This window comes from Mandrillus leucophaeus, unplaced genomic scaffold (genome assembly GCF_000951045.1).
Source record: "Mandrillus leucophaeus isolate KB7577 unplaced genomic scaffold, Mleu.le_1.0 Scaffold268, whole genome shotgun sequence".
NCBI lineage: Eukaryota > Metazoa > Chordata > Mammalia > Primates > Cercopithecidae > Mandrillus > Mandrillus leucophaeus.
This window is the reverse complement of record NW_012102787.1, coordinates 825,723-840,997: the sequence shown is the minus strand read 5'-3', so window position 1 is coordinate 840,997 and position 15,275 is coordinate 825,723. Positions and strand designations below refer to the sequence as shown.

General features: G+C 38.2%; 1 protein-coding gene across 1 annotated transcript in view; it reads right to left on the bottom strand.

Moving 5' to 3' along the window:
• BACH2 (BTB and CNC homology 1, basic leucine zipper transcription factor 2) overlaps window positions 1–15,275 on the bottom strand; it is a 359,621-nt gene that overhangs the window by 329,829 nt on the left and 14,517 nt on the right. Inside the window, exon 2 of the mRNA XM_011984420.1 lies at window positions 9,167–9,244. The gene's annotated coding sequence lies outside the window, so the exon portion shown is untranslated. The remainder of the gene's footprint in view (window positions 1–9,166; window positions 9,245–15,275) is intronic.

Below are 15,275 nucleotides of genomic sequence, written 5' to 3'. Positions count from 1 at the left end.
CCAATAACTCCATTTTACTTTTAAACAAATTTGTTTTAGTATAATTTTCAATGAAACCTCAACAAACTGTAGTTGAGACTTTGGAGAAAATGTTTAATGATCATGACAATGAAAACCACTTGGTATTGTTAGGCTGGTTTTTGTTGCTGTTTTGCCTTTAGATCATAAAAGTTTTGTCCTGGAGGTAGAAAGAAACATTATTTTCCATTGGGAACATTTTTTGACTAGCATTATGGTCTTTACATAATGTTCATTCCTTATTTCTACACCCTCCCTAATATTACAGAGTAATTACGGAATCTCTTTTTCCTATGAATTTTAAAGTTTGACACCATTGGCCAAAAATTCTATGAATTTGGCAAAAATGATGATGGATCCAAAAAAGCTAGCATCCTTTTCTCAGCATTTAAATAGCTTTTTTTCCTCATGAACAGGTCTACTACCTGAACAGTTCCCCACCTCGCCCCCACATCCCTGTGGGAAGAAAACCACTAGAAGGCATCTACCTAAAAATGCAGTAAAATTTCATTGATTGGAATAGCTCAATTGAGGAGAAATAAACTTCAGTTACAGGACATTCATTTTTTATTTTTGGGAGACAGAGTCTTGCTCTGTTGCCCAGGCTGGAGAGCAGTGGCATGATCTCAGCTTACTGCAACCTCCAACTCCTGGGTTCAAATGATTCTCATGCCTCAGCCTCCTGAGTAGCTGGGATTACAGGCATTTGCCACCACACCCGGCTAATTTTTGCAATTTTAGTAGGGATAGGGTTTCACCATGTTGGCCAGGCTGATCTTGAACTCCTGACCTCAAGCAATCTGCCTGCCTCAGCCTCCCAAAGTGCTGGGATTACAGGCATGAGCCACTGCACCCGGCTATTTATAGGACATTTAAAAAGAAATACTGTCTTCTCAATTTCATGTAATACAGTAATAGCTAACATTTACTAAATACTTACTATGTACCAGATGCTATTCAAGAGTTTCACATACATGTTTTCAATTAGCCATCAAAATAACCCCTTGAGGTAATTACTATTACTGCTTCCATTTTACAGATTCAAACACTGAAGCTCAGTGAAGTCAAGCAGAAACTCTGCTGTGATCTCTCCAGAATCTGGTCTAGAATCCTTGGATAATGGCTGGGCCCAACATTCTCATGGATAGACACTGCTGCCTACTTGGATAGACTAGTATCAGTTGCTTCTGGAGTCTCCATTTGGGTATATTGCTCACCTGACAGCAACTACCCCCTTTCCACCCTCCCCCAGCACACACACAGACACACAAATACTCATGTACATGTGCTCTGGGCTGTGCCTCACACTTGCTGCCTGTGCTATGGGGACCACTGTCTGGTATCATATCTGGCACATCCCATGTTTACCTACTGCACTTGACTCCTCCCTAAAAGCTGCTTCTATCGCCCCTCTCTGAGCCATCAATCACCCTCATGGGCCTTTCTAACTCCAACCATCTTCCTTAATAAGCTGCTAAAATTAACCACACAAGAACCATGAAGGATTAACAATACCTAATATAAATTATGCTTTAAAAATAGGTTTTAGCCAGGTGTGGTGGCTCACGCCTGTAATCCCAGCACTTTAGGAGGCCGAGGTGGGCAGATCACCTGAGGTCAGGAGTTCGAGACCAGTCTGGCCAACATGGTGAAACCCTGTCTCTACTAAAAACACACACAAAAATTAGCTGGGTGTGGTGGCAGGCGCCTGTAATCCCAGCTACTCAGGAGGCTGAGGTGGGAGAGTATCGCTTGAACTCGGGAGGCAGAGGTTACGGTGAGCTGAGATCACGCCACTGCACTCCAGCCTGGGCGACAGAGTGAGATTCTGTCTCGAAAAAAAAAAAAGGCTTTAGTAGTTTTTAAGTAAACTGATGAAAATTATTTAAGCATTGCAAACTCTTCCTTAAAATACAATTCGTTTTTAAAAGTAAGTGGACATTTCAGCCAGGCTCAGTGGCTCACACCTGTAATCTCAGTACTTTTGGAGGCCAAGGCAGGAGGATCACTTGAGGTCAGGAGTTCAAGACCAGTCGGGGCAACATAGAGAGACTCTGTTTCTAACAAGAAAATTTAAAACAATTATCCGGGTGTTGTGGCACACACCTGTAGTCCCAACTACCCCAGAGGCTGAGGTAGCCAGTGAACTGTGATGGTGGCACTGCACTCCAACCTGGTTGACAGAGCGAGATCCCATCTCTGAAGAATTTTTTAAATTTAAAAACAAAAAAGGAAGCAGACATTTCTAAACTGGCTAAAGGCAATTTCTTAAGTAGGTAAATATAGCCTTTACATGTTCATTTACATCATTCAGTAGTTCAGTTAGCTCTGTTCGTGCAAAGATGAACTTCAAGAACTAGCTGTGAGGTGATGAGAAATAATCTGAATTTGAAACAAGAGAAGTCTGAATTTAAAAATTTTTCCTATTTGGATTAAAATATTTTCAACAGGGTGGAAACAGAAAAAAGTTGGACAAAAAATCTATGAAAACTTGCTCTCCAGGAATTTTCTCCAAAGGTCTCCAGGCCCAGACCCTCATTCCATGACAGGAGGCTGGCAGTGCAAGAGGAATGCAGCACAAAGGGGTGGAAAGGATGTCAGCTAGAGAAGCTATCAAGGGAGGAGGAGTGGGATGTGGCAGAAGTTCAGTTGGACTGATAACGTGGCAAGCTGGGTCTGAGTGACTATTGCTGGAACACAATGAACAGTGGGTCCTTCACTCAACCCAGAATGGTGAGAGCCAGAAGCCATTAAGTCAAAATTAACCTAAATGCACATAAACTCTAGGGTTCCAATTTTATTCTGTTTTTCTGTACCTCTACTATACTCCTTTGACCTTTAAATAATCTTCACAAAACAGTTATAAAGCAGAGTTGATTACTGTACTTTTAAGTGTAATGTGTAAAACGGAGACATCTTCTGAAAGTTATAAAACATCTATTTTAGATATAATTTTTCCACTTTTATTCTTACTGTTGTCTACTGAGAACAATATTCTCCAACTAATCAGAAAACCTCAGGCTCATCCTTCAATTGCTGCTGAAAACTTTTTAAGATAAGTTTCAACAAATTTCCATACAAAAGAAAAACACGTTATATTCCTCCCTATTGATGTATAATGTAGTGCAGTGTCTTAACACACATACATTCACCTGAAACAAAATAACATGTTCTCTTCGTACAAACTGGCAACAACAAAAATATCATTTACCTTGTTTATTATTTGCAGAATTACCCCCAATTCAAGAAAAATGAGTACATATTAAAATTAAGATTTATAAATATGAATTAGATAATAGGAATGGATTTATTTTAAGGTGATTTTAAGCAAAGGTCACCAAGTATATTACAATACAATCTGATTTACAAAATCATATTTCAAAACAAATTTTCTAGGAACACAGATACTCCATAAAGCAGGGTACCTTGGCTAAAACACCAATGTCTCAGTTACATAGAATTTGATAAGGAAAATGAAACTTTACACTAAAATTGTTAGGTACAGTATGTGGAAGTATTCAAAAGAAACCTGACGTTAAATTCCTATGAAAATTTCCTTAAAATATGCATGAAAAACATATTTGTAAATTTAGGATACCTGTTAAGAATCAAGTTTTTGATATCACAAATGTGAAAAAAAACCCTTCAAATGTCAGGGTACTGTTTTTACTGTTTTATGATAAAGACAAAGCTAAAGACCACATATAAATTATTGACCTGCATACTAACTACTACGATAACAGGAACATGACTACAGTTTACAAGGATGAAACTCTATATTCTCATTTGGAGAGGACTGTTGCAGTACATTTGGCATGTAATATATTCAAACAAGTACCAATTTCTTTCTTCTTCTTCTTCTTCTTTTTTTTTTTTTTTTTTTGTAGAGATGGGGTCTCACCCAGGCTGGAGTGCAGTGGTCATCACAGCTCACTGCAGTCTCCAACTTCTGGGCTCAAGTGATCCTCCTGTTTCAACCTCCTTAGTAGCTGGGTACTACAAGCATGCACCACCATGTACAGTTTTTTTGTTTTTTTGGGTTTTTTTTGAGATGGGATCTAGTTATGCTGCCCAGGCTGGTCTTGAACTCCTGGCCTCAAGCAATCCTCCCACCTCAGTCTCCCGAAGTGCTAGAATTGCAAGTGTGAGCCACTGTACCAAGTCACAAGCATCATTTTCTTCAGGGCTACCAAACAGCAATATCAGTACCATTATTGTCTTACTTATGGTAATTAAAATCATTTTTTTCTAAACTTAGAGGAATTCTTCACTCCGCTGAAGTATAGCCTCTACCTACTTTTTCAGTCTGATTTCTTCTTATTCACCATCATTCACCCTATGCTTCAGTTAAAAAGGGTTAATAGCTATCCCTGGAATGTTTTCCCATTTCCATGCCTTCACCCAAGTGGGTTCCCATGCCTAGAATTTCCTCCCTCATAGCTTCAGCTGTCAAAGTTCTACCCATTCTTCGAGTAGCACTTCGGTCTCTGTTTTATCCAGGATGCTCTCTGATGTCCCTAATCGGACAGTATTTCTTAATCTTCACCCCTACGGCATTCTGAATCTTTCTTAGAGATTAATTTTACTCTCTTATATGTTATACTCATTATATTCAAGTACGTTCTAGCTTAGAGTATATCATACGTGCTCAACAAATATTTGTTACATGAATGAATAAATATGCTCCTTGAGAGAAAGGTACTAATTTTACTGCTCTTTGTGTCTCTTTGCTATCTCCCCTAGGTGAGACCTCTGCAAAGCCAGGCAACATCCCATCCACATGTACTCAGCACCTAGAACAACACATCATAGTGTACTGTCAACTCTCAACAAATGTTTGTGAAATCAACCAATTAACTAATTTGCCGTTGTTTTTTCAGTACTGAACACTCCTGATAGAACTGCACATTCTTAGAACTAGATACTGATACTTTTCACTTAATAAAAAAATTTTTAAATGATTATTCAGTAACTATTCCTTGAGTATGTCCTGCTTGCTAGGAAGTGGATATTATATACAGCAGTCAAAATAGCCATGATCCCTAATGGGCTCATAGATTAATGGGAGAGAAAACTATTAAAGAAACAAATGCATGGGCAAATATGAAATTAAAATTCTAATAAAGGCTAGGAAAGAAAGGAGAAAGGAAAGTATGGACAACTGGGTGGTGCTCATTAAGGGTGGAGATCAGGGAAGGCTTCTCAGAGGGTGTGATGTTAAAATCCAAGTGAAGGATGAACAAGAGGTAGAAAAATAAAAAGTGGGAGGTGGGTTGGGCATTTCAGGGAGAGAAGTAGCCTCAGGAAGAGCCTGGTGTACCTGGTCACAGTGGTGGTACAGGATCAATGAAGGGAAAATGGCTGCATGAGGCCAGAGAGCCTGGCTGGGGCCAGGTCAGCAGAGTCCCACCAACTCCAAGGAGGAGGCTGGATTCTTAGTGCAATAGGAAGCCGTGGCAGGGCAGACGAAGAATAAATGAATTGGCTGCTTCACTCTCCCAAGGGCACAGACCATCAAACGGTCTTTTATTTGGTTTCTAATGCAAATAAAAACCTACGTAGGTATAGAATCAAAAGAAGGAGTTAAACATTTGGGAAGGTTTTATACATTTTCCTGTTAACAGAGAATTTAAATATAAAAATATTTTATTATCTCAGAGAGGCAAGAGAGATTTATGCTCTCTGATTCAGAGATAAACTTTGTCGTGTAGCATGGGAAAAAATGACTAGGTAAGATCATTTCCCTTTATCACTTTTCAGAAGACAAGTCATAATGGAAATGACTCAAGATACCACAATTTGGAAGATGAGTGACTGTCTTTGCCATGGGAGCAGAGTGAGGGTTTGCCAAACATCAGCTGAAAGGAGAGAGGTGCTCTTGCTCTTAGTTACAGGCAGGCACTGTATGTGATGTGGCCCCATAAAAATCCTGGCAGATGATGTAGATTCCTGTCATCTTCCTTCCATAACTGTGAAGTCCAGGAGGCAGAGTACCCTTTCCTTGGCAGAAAGAAGTAAACTTTGGCATAAGATACATTTTGTGCCTACTACCTAACAGCAATGTTAAATAAAAATAAAATGCTATTGGAGCATTTCAATACATATCATAAAAACAGGCCAGGTGCGGTAGCTCATGCCTGTAATCCCAGTACTTTGGGAGGCCAAAGCGGGCAGATCACTGGAGTCCAGGAGTTTGAGACCAGCCTGAGCAACATGGTGAGACTCCCCATCTCTACTACAAATACAAAAATTAGCGGGGTGTAGTGTGCGTGCCTATAGTCTCAACTACTTGGGAAGCTGAGGTGAGGGAATCACCTGAGCCCAGGGAGCTACTGAGGCTGCCATGAACCATGATTCCACTACTGCACTCTAGCCTGGTTGACAGAGCGAGATCCTGTCTCAAAAACAACATAAAACAAAACCTAAGACTGAACAATATAAAGTAACACTAAGCATTTTATCCAGAAGCAAGAAAACCCAATCAAGAATTTGTATTTCTTCATCAGAATAGATAAACCATGAATACTCCACAGAACAAGACTGCCATTTATTTAATAGGTGGTAGGTTTTTAAATAGTAGACAGGTTATTTCTTCCTTTCTCCCCACCCACAGAGTTTTGGCCACTTCCAGACCATGTTCAGCTGACATTCTTTTCAAAGACCCAAAAACAGGTAATGCACTCTTAGTGGAAAGGTAGTGTTCCACCAGTTTTGGTAAATACTGATCTAGGCCTGAACTTTTGATTTCTGAATGAAAGAACAAGATGATTCATATATGCCTTAAGGAAAAAGTAAGTCTGGTGACCAGATCTGAATCAAAGTAAAAAGGCTTGAATTTAAAAAGTGAATCCTGTTTAAATTTTGGGCAAATCATCTAACATATCCTCTTTCCTTCTGTTATCTACGCTAAGGATACTATTTTTTTTCCAGATTAAGAAAAATTGACCTGCCAAAGCCAGAACTGGTAAATAATTACGAAACAGTTGTTTTAGAAATCACTTTGCCCTCCAAAAGGAGTCAGCTTTCCATGTATACTTAAAATCAGTCATAAAAATGGATTTAGCACTTAAGAAATAATTTTCAAACACACATCTAGTTTGTCAAATGAAGCCTCACTGTTCATTCATTCATTTATTCATTCATTCGGCAGATATTGATTGAGCCCTGTTATGGGCCAGACACTGATCTTGGCACTTTTGATACAGCAGTAAAGAGAAGAGTCTAATCTCCCTGTCCCAATGGTGCTTGCATTCCTGTGTTATGTCCACACAGCTGTGTAACTGACTCTGAAGGAAAATGAGCTTTTAAAATATAATAAAATCTCAGTTTTGCCAGATGAAAAATTCTAAAGATGTTACACTACAATGTAAATATAGCTAGTATTACTGAGCTATATACTCAAACATGGTTAAGAGAATAAATGATATGTGTTCATTTAACCACAAACTTTTTAAAATGAAAAAAATAAGCATAGCCAACATTTACTGAGTACTTACTATGTTAAGCAGAGCATCATCTCATTTAACCACAACAACCTTAGCAGGCAGGCACTATTATTATTGCTATTTTACAGACAGGTACACTGAGGCACAAAGAGATTAAACAATTTATCCAGGATCACAAATTCAAGGGATAAAGCTGAGATATAGCCCAAGTAATCTGATACCAGCAACTCGTCTCCTAACTCCATACAACAAATTTCAAAGATAATATTATTTTCAGTTGGAACTACAGTTAATAATACAAAAATAGTAATAATAATATAGTAAAAGGAATAATCACTGTCTTCATTGTTTTTTTAAAATCCTGATGATTTGTAACCCGACTTACTGTCTTTTGATGGTCATTTTTCCTAAAAACCTCAGTGTTGAACAAACTGCTTCAACCACTTCTCTGTAAGCCATAATATTCTTTTCCTTCAAATGGAAAAAAAGAAAAATCACACAGGATGGTTTCTTTTAGACAAGATCAAGCACGTTCAGGGTGGTATGGCCATAGACGAGGATGGTTTCTTTTAAAACAGACATTACTGAAACTGTAAATATTTTTAGCCCTTTGTACTTTTCATCCAGCAGCTTAACTGAGAATGCTATAGAAAAATTTAAAAATAGCCACTCGGTACTCTGAAAACCATTAAATAGTTTAGCACATACCCCAGCACCTGCTTGACACATCTTAATCAACACCCTTTTGCTAGTCATCTAAAAAAAAGAGAAAACCCTTTTGCTTTCAGAATTTTTTCCCTTAAAAAGCGTATGTGTCACCAGGGTATTTTGCCCTCTCTCTTCCTAACTTAGAGGTAACACCTGGAGTAAGTCATGGGTGACTAATGAAGATGCAACTTTCCCCTCAGCATGATATACCTCACAGGATGGGAGTAAAAGCTTCTAATAGGAGCATTTATTACAATTGTTAGGATTGTAATGGAAAGTTAATTTTGTTCTATAGTTTGTAGAAATGATTCAGGATGATATGAGAACACTGTCTATAAACCTGCACTGATAAAGGAAGATGACAGTGGTGACACAGGGTATACTTTCTGAGTTGTTTTTCCAGGGGTGGGAAAGTTCAATCCACAGATTTCAAGACAGAAAGAAGAAAGGAAAGGAGAAGGAAGGAAGAAAGAAAACAAAATATTTTTTAGAATTGACTATGTTCAAATACACTGTGCTTATTAGCATCAAACTTTCAACCACGGTCTGAGCAGCACTATGTTGTAAGAAAGCTGCAGTAGCCAGCCTGAGCAAACATGAACATCACAATAGCTTAAAGTTCACATAACATAAGGCACCAGTTTTAAGACTGCCCGGGTATCCTTATTTAGCAATACAAAGAGTCACACAACTTGGTGCCACACAGCTTTTCCCTCCAGCCAAATCTGATGAAGACTTGATAACATCATCTGCCCTAATCAAAATTCCTGGCCACATGGGAAGGTCTCTGACCCAAATCAAAGAGAGCTTTGGGCCCCAAAGCTATGGGTCCCACAGCTATGGGCTACCAAGGAAAGGTTATAACCAGGCTCCAGTGTAAACCATTTTGTTTCTTTTGACAGTTTTAGATCTTCTAAGGTACATGACACAATATTAATAAAATTTAAATTTCCTGCTAGTTTAATTTTATTTCTTTCCATAAAAGTAACACTTACAATGATCAGAAAGCATGCTTTCTTCTGGCTTTATCATTCACCTTCCCAGGCAAAGATGATCAACAGTAAAACTCCTATCTAAAGCAAAAGTAAGTGGATATGATTATCACTCTGGACAGAAAGTCTGTATTTGCCATTTTTATCAATAATTGAGACAATGATCCAGAAGCTGTATTGGTACAAAAGCACAATATCAGGGATGCCAGAAACAGGATTACAAAAGTTTTCACAAGGTTAAAAATAGGCCAAAATGAATATAGTCAAGTTTACTAGGCTTCAAATGTGAGGTCCTGTATGGTCAGTACATGGAGGTCCGGCAGCCTCTTGATTCAATACAGGCAGTGGTGATGGGTTTGCAAAAATGCACTTTTAGGCTGCATTAACAAAAACACTTTTCTCAAGGCCAGATAAGCCACAGTCCCTCTCAAATTGCTCAGAAAGAGTAGTTTTAGGGCCAGGTGCAGTGGCTCATGCCCGTAATCCCAGCACTTTGGGAGGCCAAAGCAGGCGGATCACTTGAGGTCAGGAGTTCAAGACCAGCCTGGGTAACGTGGCGAAACTCATCTCTACAAGACATACACGAATTAGCTAGGTGTGGGGGTGTCCAACTGTAGACCCAGCTACTTGGGAGGTTGAGGCAGGAGAATTGCTTGAGCCTGGGAGGTTAAGGTTGCAGTGAGACAAGATTGTGCCATTGTACTCCATCCTGGGTGATGGGAGTAAAATCTTGTATCAAAAACGAAACAAAACAAACAAACAAACAAAACAAACGGGGAGGCAGCTCTATATTTTCTCCACTATATTTTAAGGAACTTTCTGATAAACTGGAGAAAGCAAAAAGGGTTGAGATCAGAATGACTGTGGAACTAATACCATGATAAATACTGAGGGGAACGGAGCATAAATAACTTTGAAAAAGACTTTATTATGGCAGATTTGCCAAGTAAACTGATAATTAGAATTATTTTCTATATAGAAATTAGGATACCTTAGAAGAGGTATCTGCATTTGATGGGTGTTAAACTTGAGGATTTTGTTTAAGGTCCTGCTCAACTCTACCAATCTGTAATTACATGGGGAAAAGTGCTACATCCCTCATGAAATGAAATACTAAGAACTGGAGGGAGGCTGCATCAACAGATTTTCTGTATCATGTATTGAAGAGTTAATCTTCTCCAACCAAGCTAGTGAATGAAAGGGTAACTCAAGATGACATAATGATGTCAAAGCATTTTTAATACACCTCGTGGAAGAATCCAAGTATATTTTAAAGAGAAAACACAGCACTTGTTACACCATATATTTCATATTTGACCTGAAACTGGTCACACAGAGGCCTTGATCATAATAAAAAACTTCTCTCTGCTAAATGCAGTATGTACATAGTAATAAATGGAAACACCATTGCCAAACTATTTTTTTAAAACTATCATGGCACAACTTGCTTTTAACATACAAAGAAGTCATATTCCAAAAGACCTTTTGTACACAATTGTGCAGTGTATCTTTGTCTTACTGTTTAGTATCCTAAAAGAAATACTTTTCAAAATATCTACATCCATTTATAAAAACTTGAATGAAGGTAATTTAGCAACAAATCACAACCGGCTAAGAGCTTATGTAAAAGAACGAACTCCAGGGCCAGAAATAAACCCCAAAAGATAAGACATAATGGAAAAACATAAGCGAGAGAAACAAAATTAAGACTATCATCTCAATATCTAGTATGAAGCTTGATAAAGAGTTGATGAATAGAAATAAATGATCCCTACAGACAGACTCAATTAAGTATACAGCATAATTTGTTCATGAAAAAATGAGTATGTAAATCTTCCTAGATCTTTTCAAAATTACTTAAAAATATTCAATAAACATTTTTAAAACGGGGATATTAAGGCATGCTAATAAAATGAAGCTGACCGATTGGTTGCTCTAAGAGAGTAGTGATAAAATAATCTGCTGTATAAACCCTGGATCATATAATGGTATAATGCCCTTGAAAGGTAGTAGAGGGAGGTGGGTTTTAGGCCACTTTTAAATTAATTGCTCTCCACCTGTTTGAATCACACACAATATGTTTGGCTTTAAGAAAATAAAAAGGACCTAGAAAAGAAAAATAGCTTATATATAGTATCCGTATATTACATTTAGAATATACATTTTATATTTAAGAGCCATTTCCTCTTGGACTTTTATCCTACAACAAACAGTTACAACCATAAAAACAGAACCAGCAAAACCCAATCTATAAGATTTGTAGAAAAGTAACAACTTGATATGTTCTAGATGTATAAAGAGGTCTCTTGTCAATTCACTATCTTCCACTTACAAGTATCTCATGTACATCTTAAAAGTCTGAAGGAGTTACTGTAATGTTTCAAACTCAAAACTACTCCCCTGAGCATTGATATAACTTATACTCCCTACAACCAACCAAAATCTCAATTTGCCTCCATTAACGCTCCAAAATAAGTCAAGATTGTAAATATGGTGGGTTCTCAATCAACTGACTTTTTCAACATCAGATGGGTGGCTGGAGGCTTCACAAACTTCAGAGCCCTAACAGAGATCTCCTTTTCTAGCCCTCATAAATAATACAAATCATATCTCTATGATCATTAGAGATGCAAAAAATTGGTATAGGCCTTTTCTCCCCTTCTAACGCATTATCTTAGGCTTGTTTTATTTATTTAACTTTTACATTCCTCATGTGATTTGTGGCCACACAAGATTGATTCTCCAAACTGAACTTCATTCTGTCTGCTCCACAATAAGCAATATTTATTCATTTGCACTCGACAATTATTTATTAAAAATGTACTGTAAGACATTGTGCTAAGAGCAGGTAGTACTAGGAAGTCACAGTTCTATCATCAAGTTTTAAATCTAGTAGGTGAAAGACTCATACGAAAGAATCTACTCTACAAGGCAGCTGTGGGCCACCTGAGTGGCGAAACTAGACCCAAAGGGTGTCAGGAAGAGAGGAGGCACTCAACTGTGGTAAATGGGGAGAATGATAGAGGAGATGGCATTTGAGTTGGGCCTGAGAGGACAGGTTGTCCAGGATTTGGACTGACAATGATTCAAGGGAAGAGAAGAGGGAAGAAGAGAGCCAACTTTAAGCAAAGGAAACACAATGAGACAAATTTGCAAAAGCGAAAAAATGTAATGAGCATTGTGTACCACCAGAAAAGTAGGTGAATAAGGGTACTAACTAGAAGAAGCGGGGCTCATTCATTTGTATTAGAGAAAAGTACAAGATAAATGGTTCATCTGAACAATGGGTAAGGTTTCACAGGGTTTGAAACCATCTCTCCCTCTATGAGTCATCCTGTCTCTGACTGAAGGGTCTCATGTGAAGGAGGAAGGAAGGGGCCAGTCCGGTTTGGTTGTCCAGGTGCAGGACCCAAAATCAGCAACACACAGAGTGACATATGTTGTGACTAAGCAATTCTCACATCAACCCCAAAATGTACCGAAACATTGAACAGACATTTTCCAATGGAGACTTGCCCAAGTTTTCCTTTTAAAACTATTCAGTTTTGAACCTCCAAACTCTGAATTTCAAACTCAACCACCTGCTTTCTCGGAACCTTGACCAGTAACTCAATGTTGAAGCTCCTGGGGGAAAAAAAAAAGCCTCACATAAATTGTACAGTGTGATAAATCCAAGCCTCATAGCATTAGCTGTGTCCTCCTACTTCCCATGGGGACTATTCCATGAAACTTACAGTGTCCTCTTCCTGGTACACAGCTGGGCCACGTTTTCCAGCCTCTTTTGCAGCTAGTTGGTGACATGTGACTGAGTTCTACCACGAAATGTGAGTGAAAGTGATTATGCTAATTTCTAGGCCTAATTTCTATGCTAATTTCTCGGCCTACCCCATAAAAACCTTCCATGTGTAATCTTCCATGTTCTTTCCCCCTCTCTTGATGCGATGCAAACAAGCACAGTAACTCTGGGAGTCACATGTTGAAGATGCAGAAACTATAAGGTAGAAGGAATCTGAATTCCTGAAGGATTTCCAGGAGGAAAATGTCACCTACCATTCATTAACACCCAATTAAGACCTCATGTGAATAAGGAAGAAACTTGTGTTAGAACAGTGAAATGTTGAGAAGTTATCTTTTATTTTTTAATTTTTATTTAAAAAAATATTTTTATTACATATATTTATGGCATATAACGTGATGCTATAGGCTTAATAGAGATAGTAAAAAGGTTACTGTAGTGAAGCAAATTAACATATCCATCATCTCTTACCCTATTTTTGTTTTTGTGTTAAGAGCAGCTAAATTCTCGTTTAGCATGAATCCCATTATTATCTATAGTCTTCATACTGCACATTAGATCTCTATACTTGTTCATACTACTTTGTATCCTCTGACCTACATCTCTCCATTTCCTGCCCACAACCCATATCCCTGGTAACCACTGTTTTATTCTCTCTGCATATTTGAATTTTTTTTGGTTCCACATATTAGTAAGATCATATAATATGTGTCTTTCTTTGGCTTATTTCGCTTAGTACAATGTCCTCCAGGCTTATCCATGTTGTGGCAAATGACAAGCTCTCATTATTTTCTAGGCCTGAATAATATTCATTTGGTATATACCAAATGTGGTATATTTATAGCCACTTCTTTCTCTATGTGTCCATCATCAGACACTTAGGTTGTTTCCATATCTTAGTTATTGTGAATCATGCTGCAGTGAACATGGGAGGGTAGACATCTTTACAAGGTGGTGATTTCATTTCCTTTGGGTATATGCCCAGAAGAGGAATGGCTGGGTCATATATGGTAGTTCTGTTTTTAATTTCTTTAGAAACCTCTATAATGTTTTCCATAATGGCTATGCCCAATCTACATTCCCACCAACAGTGGACAAAAGTCCTCCTCATTTATCATCTTTTGACTTTTTGATAAGAGCCATCCTAACAGTTGTGAGGGGGTAATCACAGTGGTTTTGATTTGCATTTCCCTGATATGATGTTGTGTACCTTTTCATATGCCTGTGGCCATCTTTGTGTCTTCTTTAGAAAAATGTCTATTCAGGCCTTATGCCCATTTTATAAAACAGGTAATTCATTTGTTCTTTGCTATTGAGTTGTATGAGTTCCTGAAAAAATTTTCGCTACTAACTCCTTACCAAATATATGGTTTGCAATATATCTGATGTACATTGGGATATTGGGATATACTGATTGGAATTTTTTTCCCAATTTGTAGGCTGCTATTTCACTTTGTTGATTGTTTCCTTTACTGTATAAAACTTTATAATAGTTTGGTGTAGTCCCATTTATTTTATTTTATTTTATTTTATTTTATTTTGAGATAGAGTCTCACTTTGTCCTCCAGGCCAGAGTGCAGTGGCGCCATCTCGGCTCACTACGATCTCTGCCTCCTGGGTTCAAGTGATTCTCCTGTCTCAGCCTCCTGAATAGCTGGAATTACAGGTGTGTGCCACCACACCCAGCTAATTTTTTTATTTTTAGTAGAGACGGGGTTTTACCATGTTGGCCAGGATGGTCTCGATCTCCTGACCTTGTGATCCACCCACCTCGGCCTCCCAAAAGTACTGGGATTACAGGCGTGAGCCACCATGCCCAGCTCCCATTTACTTAATTTTGCTTTTGTAGCCTGAGCTCTTGTTGTGATATCCAAAAGCTGACTACAAAGGCCGATGTCCAGGAGCTATTCCCCTATGTTCCTGTCTAGGAGTTTTATAGTTTCTACTTTTACATTTCGGTCTTTCATCAATTTTGAGTTGATTTTTGTGTATGGTATAAGAAAACAGTCCAATTCCATTCTTTTGCATATGGAAATCCAGTTTTCTTAACATCACATCAAAGAGACTATTCTTTTTTTTTTTTTTCTTTTCTCTTTTTTTTTATTATTATTATACTTTAAGTTCTAGGGTACATGTGCATAATATGCAGGTTTGTTACATACGTATACTTGTGCCATGTTGGTGTGCTGCACCCATCAACTCGTCAGCACCCATCAACTCGTCATTTACGTCAGGTAGAACTCAGAATGCAATCTCTCCCCCCTCCCCCCTCCCCATAATAGGCCCCAGTGTGTGATGTTCCCCTTCCCGAGTCCA